The sequence below is a fragment of the Acanthisitta chloris genome, unplaced genomic scaffold (genome assembly GCF_000695815.1).
Source record: "Acanthisitta chloris isolate BGI_N310 unplaced genomic scaffold, ASM69581v1 scaffold13825, whole genome shotgun sequence".
Classification (NCBI taxonomy): domain Eukaryota; kingdom Metazoa; phylum Chordata; class Aves; order Passeriformes; family Acanthisittidae; genus Acanthisitta; species Acanthisitta chloris.
The window spans coordinates 41289-53008 of NW_008674354.1; the positions used below are offsets into that span (position 1 = coordinate 41289).

General features: G+C 42.5%; 1 pseudogene across 1 annotated transcript in view; it reads left to right on the top strand.

The window, feature by feature from the left end:
- The window catches only part of LOC103802783, a 34484-nt pseudogene that overhangs the window by 5837 nt on the left and 16927 nt on the right, over positions 1-11720 (top strand). The window contains exon 4 of the transcript XR_624752.1: positions 7408-7479. The product of XR_624752.1 is annotated as a cytoplasmic phosphatidylinositol transfer protein 1-like (transcript). The remainder of the gene's footprint in view (positions 1-7407; positions 7480-11720) is intronic.

The window sequence follows — 11720 nt, forward strand, 5'->3', positions numbered from 1 at the left end:
AGAAAAATTAAATCAGTCTACAAATGCAGAAGGTAGGCAAAGCAGTCACTAAGTGACAGACTAACTGCCTAGGGGAGCTGGGGACTAATTACTCACCATGGTGCAAGGAAACAGAGCTAGAAACGCTGGGATGAGATGAGGGAAACTACTGCAGACAAAAATCTCAAGTATGTTTTAATGGAGCTGATAGACTATGAATTTATCTTCATGAAAAACAGATAATGCCTTTGCCTCAAACTGTTGAATCTAGAACAGAAATGTTAAATATACCACTGGGAATAATTCCTGTCCTTGTCTGGAATATTTCTCTGAATTTTGGTCTTCTGTAGTCACTGGAGAATTCTGACAGAAAGAATAAATTCAGAGGCATTGCCCAAAATATGTAAAATAGCTTGGATACCCTTTTCTTAAAGATAGTAAATTCCCTCCAAAGGGTCTGTGGGACATGGTAAGAGTTAAATTGAGCTTCATTTCAAGGAAAACTGATTCTAAAGCAGGCCAGTAATTGGATAAATAAAGCATAATCTTATCGAGTCAAGTACCTACTGCTGTGTGGTGTGTTCACACCTTATTAACCTTGTGAGTTCCACTCTCAGTAGAGAGAAGGACCTTAAAGGCTCAGCAGAGCTATTTCAGTGTGTGTTAGTGGTGGGGAAGAGGATGTGAACAGCAAACTGAATCTTGCTGATAGTCTGAAAGTTTTTCAGTTGTCAAACACGAAGGCTGTTGAGAAATTGCAGTCAAGCCCATACATCAGCACTCAGAGATGCAACATGGAATCACTTCATCAATCTGGTTCTCCTGTGAAATGTTGTGGAATTCATGGATATGATCTTCTTAAGGACCTGAAATTAGGGCACCTGACTAAAAATGGTCATCAGGCATTGACAAGAATTTCCAGTATATTGTTCTCTGCAACAGTTGTATAAGAAGCCAAGAGTGATTGGGTGCATGAAAACAGGGATGGAAATGGTGTTAGTCCTGTATAATCTGGGTCCAGTTGACATCTGCTTTAAGGAATGATGTTTTTTACACAGCAAAGCCCTAAATCTGACAGCCAACAGCAGGTCTGCCACCAAGTATTGACAACCTTATTCATAGCATGTAAAGCAAATGCCACAGTTGAGATAATGAGCTTAGCAGAACTATTGCACAAGTGATGCTTTTGTGGTGTGAGATATGTGAAGTGATGCAATGTCAGAGGACCATTTGCAACTGTTCCTCGGCAAAGCTGCAGCACAAAAGACTTCCTAGCAGGAAGATGACACACGAGTACTGTCCCAAGAAGTGCTGTATCAGAGCTGCAGCTAATCCTTGAAAGCTTCCTGCTGCCACTGAGAGGGAGGAGGAAGTCAAAAAATACTTTGGGAGCTGAAGCCAAAGGAAGTCATCCAGCTCTGGGGGCACTGTCTAGGGAAGAAGATATTCCTGTATTTAGTTCAGGGCTGTGTGTGAGGAAGTCTCAAGTTAAACAGGGCCTGCTTTGGGTCTGACCTTGTTGGTAGAAACCTGGCAAGATACCTTGTTTAAAATACATGTTTAATTTTTTATCTATAAGGTCATTTAATATGGTGATTAGGTTGATGTGAAGATGATAAATTTGGGATACTTTAGGGTACAGCAGAGGGGGAGCTCCGAGAAATAACTGCAACAAATTCCACTCCATGAGGACTTGGGTACCAGCAAGTGCCTCCTGCCCAGCTACACCTGCTCCCAGGGAATGGGTGTCACTGGCTTTGGGAAGAATTCCTTTGCTAGGCATGGGCTGGGGCCTTTTTTGCTCAGAGGATGGAAGAAACATGCCCTGCACAGCCACTGGAGTTCCAGCTTATCACAGCCTTTGCAAATATGTGTCTTTAGTGAAAAACATTTCTGCTATTCATAGTGGACCAGAAGGAGTGAACTTTCAGGAGGCTTTGTTCTTTTTCTGAGTTGTCCAGCTAGATGAGAAATAATTAACTAGAAAGCAAACCTGTCTCCATTGCAAACAAAACAGAAAAGAATTGCATAGAAGTGTTTCTTTACCTGCACTGGGATATTGTTAGACAATAAACAGCACAGAGCAAATATCCATTTGACCTGCTGGAGTGACAGTAGAGATTCTGGACAAAAAAAGAAAGGAGCCTTGAGCAAGCAAATAATCTGATCACGAATGTTTGGTGACTAAACCATGGTACAAAACTTCATAGGATTGAAGTACACTGAAAAGGAGCCCAACGAAGTTTATCATTGAGTTGGAGAGCAAAGTGGTTAGGAAAAATAAAAATAGAATTTAAGCAAACTCCTCTGAGTTTTAAAGTGCAGCTCAAGTGTTTACCAGGGATCATTTCAGATGGTTTTGTCACCTGACCTGAACAGCTTCAGTGTTGTTAGCAATATTCCAGTTCTGGGGCTGAAATTTAAAAACAGCTGGATAGATTATTTTTTTAATGTGCATAATTTATGGCCAGTTGTTAGTTTCACAGTTCCATACAGCAAAATAAACTGTGAAATGGCATGGTTTGCCCTCTGCTAGGAGCAGGAGCATTCCTTCAGCATGGCTCAAATGAACTGTGGGGGAGGGTATAAATTCAGAATATTTATGAAAAACGGTTCTGGAACAGAAAGCAGGAGACAACAATCCCTTTGATGATTTATCACAATGACATTAATGCTTCTACAGCAAATGGCTGAGGAAAATGAAATTATGTCATCTGGTATGTGTCAAAGCCCCAGAGTGAGTTGCTAACTGTTCCATTCCTGACCTGCTGGTTTCTGATTACTTTTGAGAAGAGACATGTTTTGTGCCTCACCTAGTCAGTTGCCAGTTTATCCATGAAGGAAATTATCTGGAAGGAATGTTTCTGTAATTGTTATTTTTATAATGAGATGATTTGAGAAGGAAAATAGTTGTCTCAGATAAACATTGCTGTAGAGTTTTTTCCTGTGTTCTCTCTTTCTGACCAGGATTAGAGTCTAATGCAAAGGTACTACCAGAATTCCTCCCCATGACTAACTGGTGCCATTGCTCTGGCAAAACACACACTTGTTTCCCTCAGAGGGTCTAGCAGAAGGAAGGACCTCTTTGGTATTTATAGAAACCAAATACTACATTTTTTCAAAGCTGCTAACCTGTGTTCTTGTTTAGTAGCTTAATCCCATTGCAACAAGTAAATCACACTGCTTGGGAGAATTCCCCTTTTCCACCACTATTTATTCTAAGGCAATCTAAAGCCTCTCTGATTGATGGGACTGTCACTTCCACTTGTGCATGCTGCTTCTCACTTCTGCTCCCCATCCATAACCAGGTTACTGTTCCCATGGATCAAACAGAAAGGTCCTAAGGGAAGGCAAAGCCAGAGAGAAGAGTTTCATAGTGGTTGGAGGCAACTTGTTAGTCAGTGCTTCATCTTCGAGTTATTGTATGTAATACAAACAGTGATTTTCTTTCTCAGCTGGTTTATGAGTTCCTCTCCCTCGTTTGTTTTCAAGCCCTGTTTTTTTATTGTTCTTCCTCTTTCCGCTCAACAGCTCTTCTCTTTTGCTCTTTGCCTCCTTCCTGTGCTTATCTTGCTTTCCAAATTCTCCTCCCTCACTGAGTCACATCTTCCAAACCCTGTCATCACCCTGCCCTGCCCTTTCCGTTGATTCTCTACGACCTTGTCATCCTGATTGATGCCACTTGGTGTTGTGAGTGACCCGTGTCACACAGAGCTCTGAGTGCTCCGCAGCATTCGGAATGGAGTCAGTAACATGGTGCCCATTTCCCAAAATCCTTTGAATATTCCACTTCCCATGTCCCCTTTGTCTGTTATGGAGAACTAGGAACTCCATTTGTCTTTTCCAGGTTGTTGATCTTCAATACAGAAGTGATGTTGTTACCCACTGTGCCAAAACAGTGCCCCAAAACTTGGAATTCAAGGGATGTCTGGAAGTGACTCTATGAACAAAGACTTGACTTGGCTTGGCCAGTCTCACTCACTGCAGCAATCACTGTTCTTTACCTCTAGGCTCCATGGACATTGCTCTGTAAAGGATCCAGTTCCACCTGTGTTGCCAAAATAGTGTAAATGTGACCAGATTAAAAAAAAACATCAGACTGAGAAGTGGTGGGAGATGAGAAAGAACATATACATGAAGTGTTTGCCTCCTTGGGCTTTTTTGTGAAGATCAAGGGGGATGTGCTGGTGGTGCTTAAAAACAAGCTGGGATTCATTTTTACTGTACAAAAATATCTGCCAAGGCTTGTGGATTAATATTCACCAGGAGCAGGAGAAGTGAGGCACAAGGCTGAGGTCTCTAGCAGATTTTAGAACATTCTGCAGGCAGAAGGCACATGGGAAATGAAAGCAGCTGCAATGGTGTTGGTGAAGTGGCATCACTCACACAAAGCAGGTTCCAGAGGGTAGAGGAAATTCTCTCAGACCATGTTTATTGGCAACTCCAATAACTCCTGCAGCCACCCTGGGTGTAATTGCTAGGCAAGGTTAGTTTGACAGCCCTCCCCATGAAACCACTCACACACTGCATGTGTTTGCCTGTCTCTTTAAGACTTTGGCAAGTGTTTGGCACACTTGGGTTCTACCCTGTTCTTCTAAGTGTTGCTTATTGCTATGGCAACACTAATCAATCATCATGCTAAAAATAGGCCTTTCGTTTTTCAAGAGGTTATATGTGGGGAATTGCAAATGCAACTGCAGGCTGTGCTGTCTGTGTGCTGCTTTCCTTCCCTTGTTTCGTGGGGAAATGTTCCTGCTCACCTGTGGGAATTGGTCAGTTATTGCACTGGGTGAGCCTTAAACCTCTCCTGGTCCTTCCAAAATTGAGCTGCCAAATATAGAAAGTGTAAGAAAACAAACAGCAAACCCCCCTGAATATTCCCCTTTCTTGGTGTTGAGTGTCACAGGTGTATACTTGAATAGAACAAATTTTAAAGCAGTTGGTAAGACATCTAAAAATCTGGAGGTGACAATTTAGAAGACACTTCCTTTGAGAGCTTTGCACAAAGGAACCTTTACCATTGAACACCCTGGGACTCTGAAGGTTTTGTACTATTGTGTACAACTTAAGTTCAATTTCAAGCTAAAGATTGAATTTGGCACTGTTTTTATTCCAAAGAGGAACCTTGCAAGCTGCAGAGGTGGTGAAATGGAGAGTGGAGACAGTGCCCTGTGCACTGTGTGTGCTCGGATCGATCGCAGCCAGGTCTGTGCTGGAAGAACACAGGCCCTGGGGGAGGCAGAGCAGACTGGGAGTGGTGCTCAGCTGAAAAAAAAAATCTGCTAAAAGGTTTATTACCTCCTATTCCCTCCCCAGTTTGATTCTGACTGTTGCATAACAATTTTAATCCCCAGCTAAGTAAATACGAGGCCACTAAAGGAGGGGAAAAACCAACAACTTTTTGCATGATGAATAATGGTCTTTTCAATGATGCATCAACAGTTTTCTGGTTCTGCCAGAGCTCCCTGCCAATTACTCAGAGTGCAGCTGATGAATCATGAGACACATTCTGTGAAATGTTCAGAATCCTGGACCCTGCTAAGTGTTCCTGAAAGCCAGTGAGACCCCCCAGAGCTGTGGGAGCTGTGGCTGCCAGGCAGTTGGCTTTCTGGGAGATGGATTTGCAGAGGAGGACTTTTTGGTGAATTTGAGTTTTCACTTGGGGTAAATCCATGTTGCCATTTATAATCTCAAATTAGGTTGCTGCAGTTCTCACACCCAGAGAGGCTCCCTGTGGGTGGCTTTGCAGAAAGTGGCTGCTCTCTAAGGAGGTGTCTTGAGGTAAACTGTACTTCCCATTCCTCTGTACTACTCTGAAGAGTCTTAGTCATTTCTTAGTGTCTCTTTTTTGAAATAGAGAGTTAGAAGATCTCTTGCTTTAATTGGAGTTTAGATTCTGGGTCACAGGAATCAACACCTAGGCTCAAGCTGTGGTTTACTGAGCTGCTCCAGCTCAGCCCAGTGCAGCCTCAGTTTGGTGCATGAGATGGTGACACCTCAGTGTGTGACCTGACTCGTTGCTGGTAACCTGCAGACAGTGCTTGGAAGGAGCAGATATTTTTAATAGCAAGGTAAAAGGGAAATCTGGCATTTGGCTTTATTCAGGGTTTCCTCTGAAACTGCAGCCATGCTTTAGATCAGCAGCACAAAGAGGGTTTTACCTTTCATGGCACCAGAACCTTATTTAGGGAAAACTCTCATTATTTTTTTTTTCACCAAAGGTTGATTCTAGGTGTGTTTATTGAGCACTGGCTATCCTGTGATCAGGAGATCGACTGATGACCTGTTGGGTGGTATCTATGGAAGGAGAGATGTATTTTCTGCAGCCTCCAAGGATCTGGCTTCACACTGCTGTTGTGCTGCACTACACCTGGTCTCCCAAATCCTCCTCCTTAGGCATCAGTCCCTCCCTTGAAGAACTCTCCCAAAGTTATCAAGCCCAAACTTGGGCCAAGAGCAGTGTGAGCACTGAGGCATCACAACCTCCTCGTTGTGTAACCTGCATGTACAGCACATTCAAGAGCCTTTAGCCACGGGGATTAGTGATGCCTCTTACAAGGAACTGGCAGTTAATTCAAGAAAAGACTTGGTGACTAACAGTAAAGGTGGTGAACTCCTTCAGGGTTGGTTAGACAGCTGCTCTGTCGCCTACCTGAGAAGTTGCTTTGAAAGAAGAACTGTGAAATGCTAAATAAGATATTTGAAGTCTTTTTTTCCACTGGAATGGTGTTGTCTAGTGTTAAAAATTCTAGTCTCCATAAACCAACAAAGCTAAGCAATCCACAGAAAAATAAATGTATTCCCAGGAAATACAGAAATATTATATTTAAAAGAAAAACATTTGAGCATTCTGAATTTGTTTGTATTTTTATTACCTAAAGATTAATTTGGACTTAATATAACGGAGTTTCCACAGCAGTTCATAATCCATGGTAATTTCATTAATATGCAATTACACTGGCATTAATTTCTCCCTGAAAATTGCCCAAAGCCCTCACACATGGAAGCATTGCTGTCTGTTTGGTCAGCACCTGCAGCTGGTGGAGTGTCCTTGGGTTGTTTTCCATGGGGGATGGACTGATGTGTGATGGGGAATATGGAGCTGCTCTTGAGATCTGAGTGAATGGCATTAATAACAAGGCATTCAGGACATTCACACTCTTGGGCACAGGGAGACAATTGTATCTAGTTATTCCAGAGTGTCTGTGCTGATTTACTTACACCTTCATTAGAGTATTCAGTTTTTAGATCAAATCTCTAAACCCTCCAGGATCATAAAAGCCTCTGCACTTCTGTGAATATTTACTCTTTTTCTTGAAGTTATCTGAAAAAAATAAGCAAGCTGATACCAGGCAGTGTGTACTGAATGTGTCAGCAGATGAAACGAGGTGTATTTTTTATGTCAAACATATTTTTCTTTTGTTGCAGTGTTCCTTTTTGCCCAAATTCTCCATTCATATAGAGACAAAGTATGAGGACAACAAAGGAAGCAACGACAGTGTGAGTATGACTCCTTGATTTCATCCTTTCAGTGGTCACAGTCTGTGTCTGGGGTTTGTAGGTCTCAGTCTTGGAAAAAGGTCCTGTCAGGTTTGTGCCTTTGCTCATCCCTGGGGGATGAGCAGCTTGCAGAGGAGTTACCCCTGAAGCACCAGGAGATAAAAGATCCATCTACACACCTTCTCCTCTGCCTCTTGCAGTCTACTTGTGGCTTCTCTAAACACAACATAATTTACATATCTGAATTTAGAGGAGCATTTATGGAGAGTAGATTGTTGCTTTTTTTTTTTTCCTTTGGTGTAATTGTATTCCACTTTATCCGTTTCACATTCTAAGCAAAGGGGATTGAATTCCAAAAAACTGTCAGGAAGAGCAAACAGGAAACTCAACAGTGGTCAGAGATGAGAGATCTCAGTAAACAGCTCAGGGGAACAATGGCTGAGCCCCTGAGGAGATGTGTTTGGCAGTCACTTACCCAAAGTTAAAACGTTTTAAGGGTTAGAGAGGGGAAGGACAATTAACTATGTGAAACCTTGTCTAGAGGAAGGGCAGGAGTGAGTATCCATCGCTGCTGGTCAGAGAGGCTCAGGAGCAGGAGGTCAGTCAGACTTTGTGGCCCTGACAGGGAGCAGAGCAGATCACACAGCCTGCAAGGAGACAATAACTTTTGGTAAAGCCTGGCATGTGAAGGTTGAACCCTTGGATTCATACAGAGATGTGTTTCTCTGTGTTTCTGTTTGGTATGCTTTGAATAGTCCTTGGCTGCAGACTTAGGGGAAGAAGTTTCCTGTAGGCATGAAATGTGAATTAAAACGTCTGGAAAAGTGATCTGTAATAGAGAGACCCAGTGAAGGAGTGTTTGAACTCGTTCTGGAGAAGGAAGAAGGCAGTAAAGCAGATTTTAAGGGGCTGAGGCACAGCAGCCGTGGGGAGGTTAAGGTGTCCTGTTCTCCAGGTGGGAGGAACATCTCCCCAGAGCCTGGGCCTGCTGGTTCAGAGGGCTGACAGCTGTTGCACTGCTTGTGGCAGGATAATCACATGTACAAGAACAAGGTATAATTTTGAATAATGCTTTTGGCATCCAGACACTTTCCCCCTGGGAACATGACAGAGCTCATCTATTAGCCACCAGATCCCAACAACTCTCCCTCACTGCCACTCGAAGCCAGATCAGAAAGGCAGTTAAAAAGAAGTGTATGACATTAGCAGCTATATGAGCATTATGTAATTTATGCACTTTTTAATGTTCATTTCTGCTCTTTGGCAGCGCTTTGATTCAGAGCAAGCCCACACCTTTGGTTTTAGGAGGGTGCAGAGCAGTTTGCTGGTACATTGGAATGCCAGCAGTGAGCAGACACGTTCTGTGCTGCTGCCTGGCAGAGGAAGAACTGAAGCTGTTTAATCAGTGGATTTTCAGCCAATCTCTGTGTGTCAGCTTGTGGCTAAAATGCTGTGAATCAAGCCCTGAACAGTCTCCAGCCAGGGAACTTCAGATGAGAGTAGCACAGAGATGGGATACCCAGGTGATGTAAGTAAAAAGGTCTCTACTCTGCTTGAACACAACTCTTCCAGTGCCATTTTTAGCAGAGTGCCAATGGGGTAATATCACATTACCTTTGTATTGCAGTGCCTGAGTCACAGACTAGGCAAGTGTTTACCAAGATGAAGAGGTTTCATTGACCCTTCCTTGAACTGAGGAGGAGAAAGAGGAGCTGAATTAGAGTTGCTCTGAAGAGAGACAATTTCCCTGGTTTTGTAGTGCTGGGAGCTGTGCTGTTCATGGGTATCAACACAATAAACCCATGGAAGATCTACATCTTGTGCTGTTGATCCAGGGACCTTGCTCAGGTGATGCAGACGTGGCTGGTGCAGCCCTGAAATGCTGCAAGGTTAGTACATATGGAGAGATTTGTGTTAATCCAACCCCCTTGGAACTGGGGCTAAGAGCTGGTCTTGTTTCCCTTCATGAGCAGGATTAAACCTCACTTCAGAAAACACAAAGTGTATTTCTCCTCTGTGTCAGACAAGTTGAGGTTCAGTCTCACTGTCAGAAGATGACAGAAAACACAGCATCCATTCCTGTAGATTGCCATAGATACACTATTTTTTCCTTCATTGCAACTATCTACCTTGGCTGATGAAAAAATAATTAAGGCAAAAATACTTCTGTAAATTTTGCAGTTGTAATGCAAAACCTGCTGAATGAATATTAATGTTTCAGTAATGAGGGTAAGAATAGATGTCTGATTTAAACTCACCTATTTATCAATGTCTTGTGAGATCAGACAGGGTTTTTGAAATCTCTGAACTCTGATCTACTCTTCATTTCTATGCTGTCTAAGAAAGGAGATATTGATTGTGAAAAGCAGTAATTAGATACAGGGATGCTAAAACTAATTCCACTGATGAATGGAAGAGAGCAGGACGAGTGCTCTGGGGTTCCTGTTGCCATTTAGCAGACTGGTGTGTCAGTAGAACTGTTCTGTTTAACATGCTGCATTGTCTGGTATAAATCTACCCAATTACTGCAATATATCTCACTGCAAAATTCCTCCTGATTTTTCTTCCCAATTGGCATGATAGAAAATACGAGTGAAAGGTGATGATAATCTGCTTGGAACCTGATTCTTTGTGTCTTAGATTTTGTTATCATTTTAAACATGCTGAAGCTCTGTTGTTCTGATCCATTAAAGTTTGCACTTGATTTGCACAAATACAAACACTGGCAGAAAGATCAGTGGGCAATAAATGCCTTTATTTAGGTAAACCCTTGTGTGGGTGAGGGTAGTGCAGACCCATAAATCCATCCTGCCAGGATTTCAGTGCTCAGCACAGCTGACTTTGCTGGATCCCATCAAGATGCTCCATGGCAACTCTCTCCTTAGAAAAACAGAGCCAGTGTTGGATGAACATGTTAGTACATCAAATATTGTCCCTGCTACCTCTCAGCTTCACAGCTTCATTAACAGTGTTAGAGACTGGCCCAGTGAGGCCAGTCAGTGTTTCCTCTTACAGGGCATTTAAACTAACAATTTGACTTTTTAAAGAGAAATTTTATTTGGATTTTACTTTTGTTTGCAGTGACAGAATTTATTTTCTTCTCACAGCCCGTGGATTGGTCAGGATTTGTGCCACATACAGCTAATTTTAGCCTAACTGGTGTCTTGCTCTCACTTTCATCCCATCTCTTGTTCTTACTCTTTCCATCTACACTTACAGAGACACATTTTGGTGGTTTTTTTTTTAATTTCAGTGGGGAATGCACCAACTGTGCATCACAATCAACTGTGTTGATTGCAGAGGACCCAACATATGGCTCCAGTGGCTGCTGTAATCAATGCTCAGTGATCTCACTCCTCTCTGGCCTTGCATTGCCACTCTGGCACTGGGGAAATGGTTCAAAAACAGTTTGGAGCTGAAGGTAGAGAAAAGGCAGAGTGAGGACAGACACTGCTGAGGCAAATCACTGAATCACAGAGACATTCAATTTTCCTGTTTGTGGCAGAAGGATCGTTATGTTTGACTGATTTCTGTTGGTTTGTTTTGTTTTGTTGTTTTTTAGTCACAGAATTAATTGCTGCTGCTATTTGGGCAGTGAATTTTTTGCCATCTGATAGTGTCTGGGGAAAGCAAAAAAGTGCAGCTGGTAAAATAACCCAAAGGTTGTCAATAATGGAAATTTACTGTATGTAAAGCTTCCAGTGCCTTGCTCTTGGTAGCATAACATTCTCCTCTGGAAAACTCCATGCCTGGATCGTGATTATTATACTAAGGTAAAATAAATTTGAGGTATGGCAGCTAACAAAAAAATCTATTTCTAGTTTAGCTGGGTTCAGTGTGGGGTTTATCCCTATTTTTGTCTCCGATCTTAGCAACACAGAACTAGGTTGTAACAAACTTCAGTATAGCACATGGAAATTAAATGTAAATTCACTGTTTGAGGCAACTGAAGCAGTGATTTCAGCTGTGCCCTGGCTTAGCCTCACTGCACTGCAGGATCTCATTCTGGAACCTGTCAAAAGGGTTGCTGGGCATCACTCAGGACATGGCAAATCAAAGTGAGGAGCACCTCTAGGGGAGATTTTATTTGCACCTGGACTTCTCCTGTGTGATGCTTTGAGTATCTCTAAGCCTCCTGTGTAATTTGCCATGAAAAATCATGGTTTGGTGAAGCTTTTCCCCCTCTACTAATCCTCCAAAGAGAGAGGGAAACCAGTGGAAAGGTTAGCCTGAAATTCCTG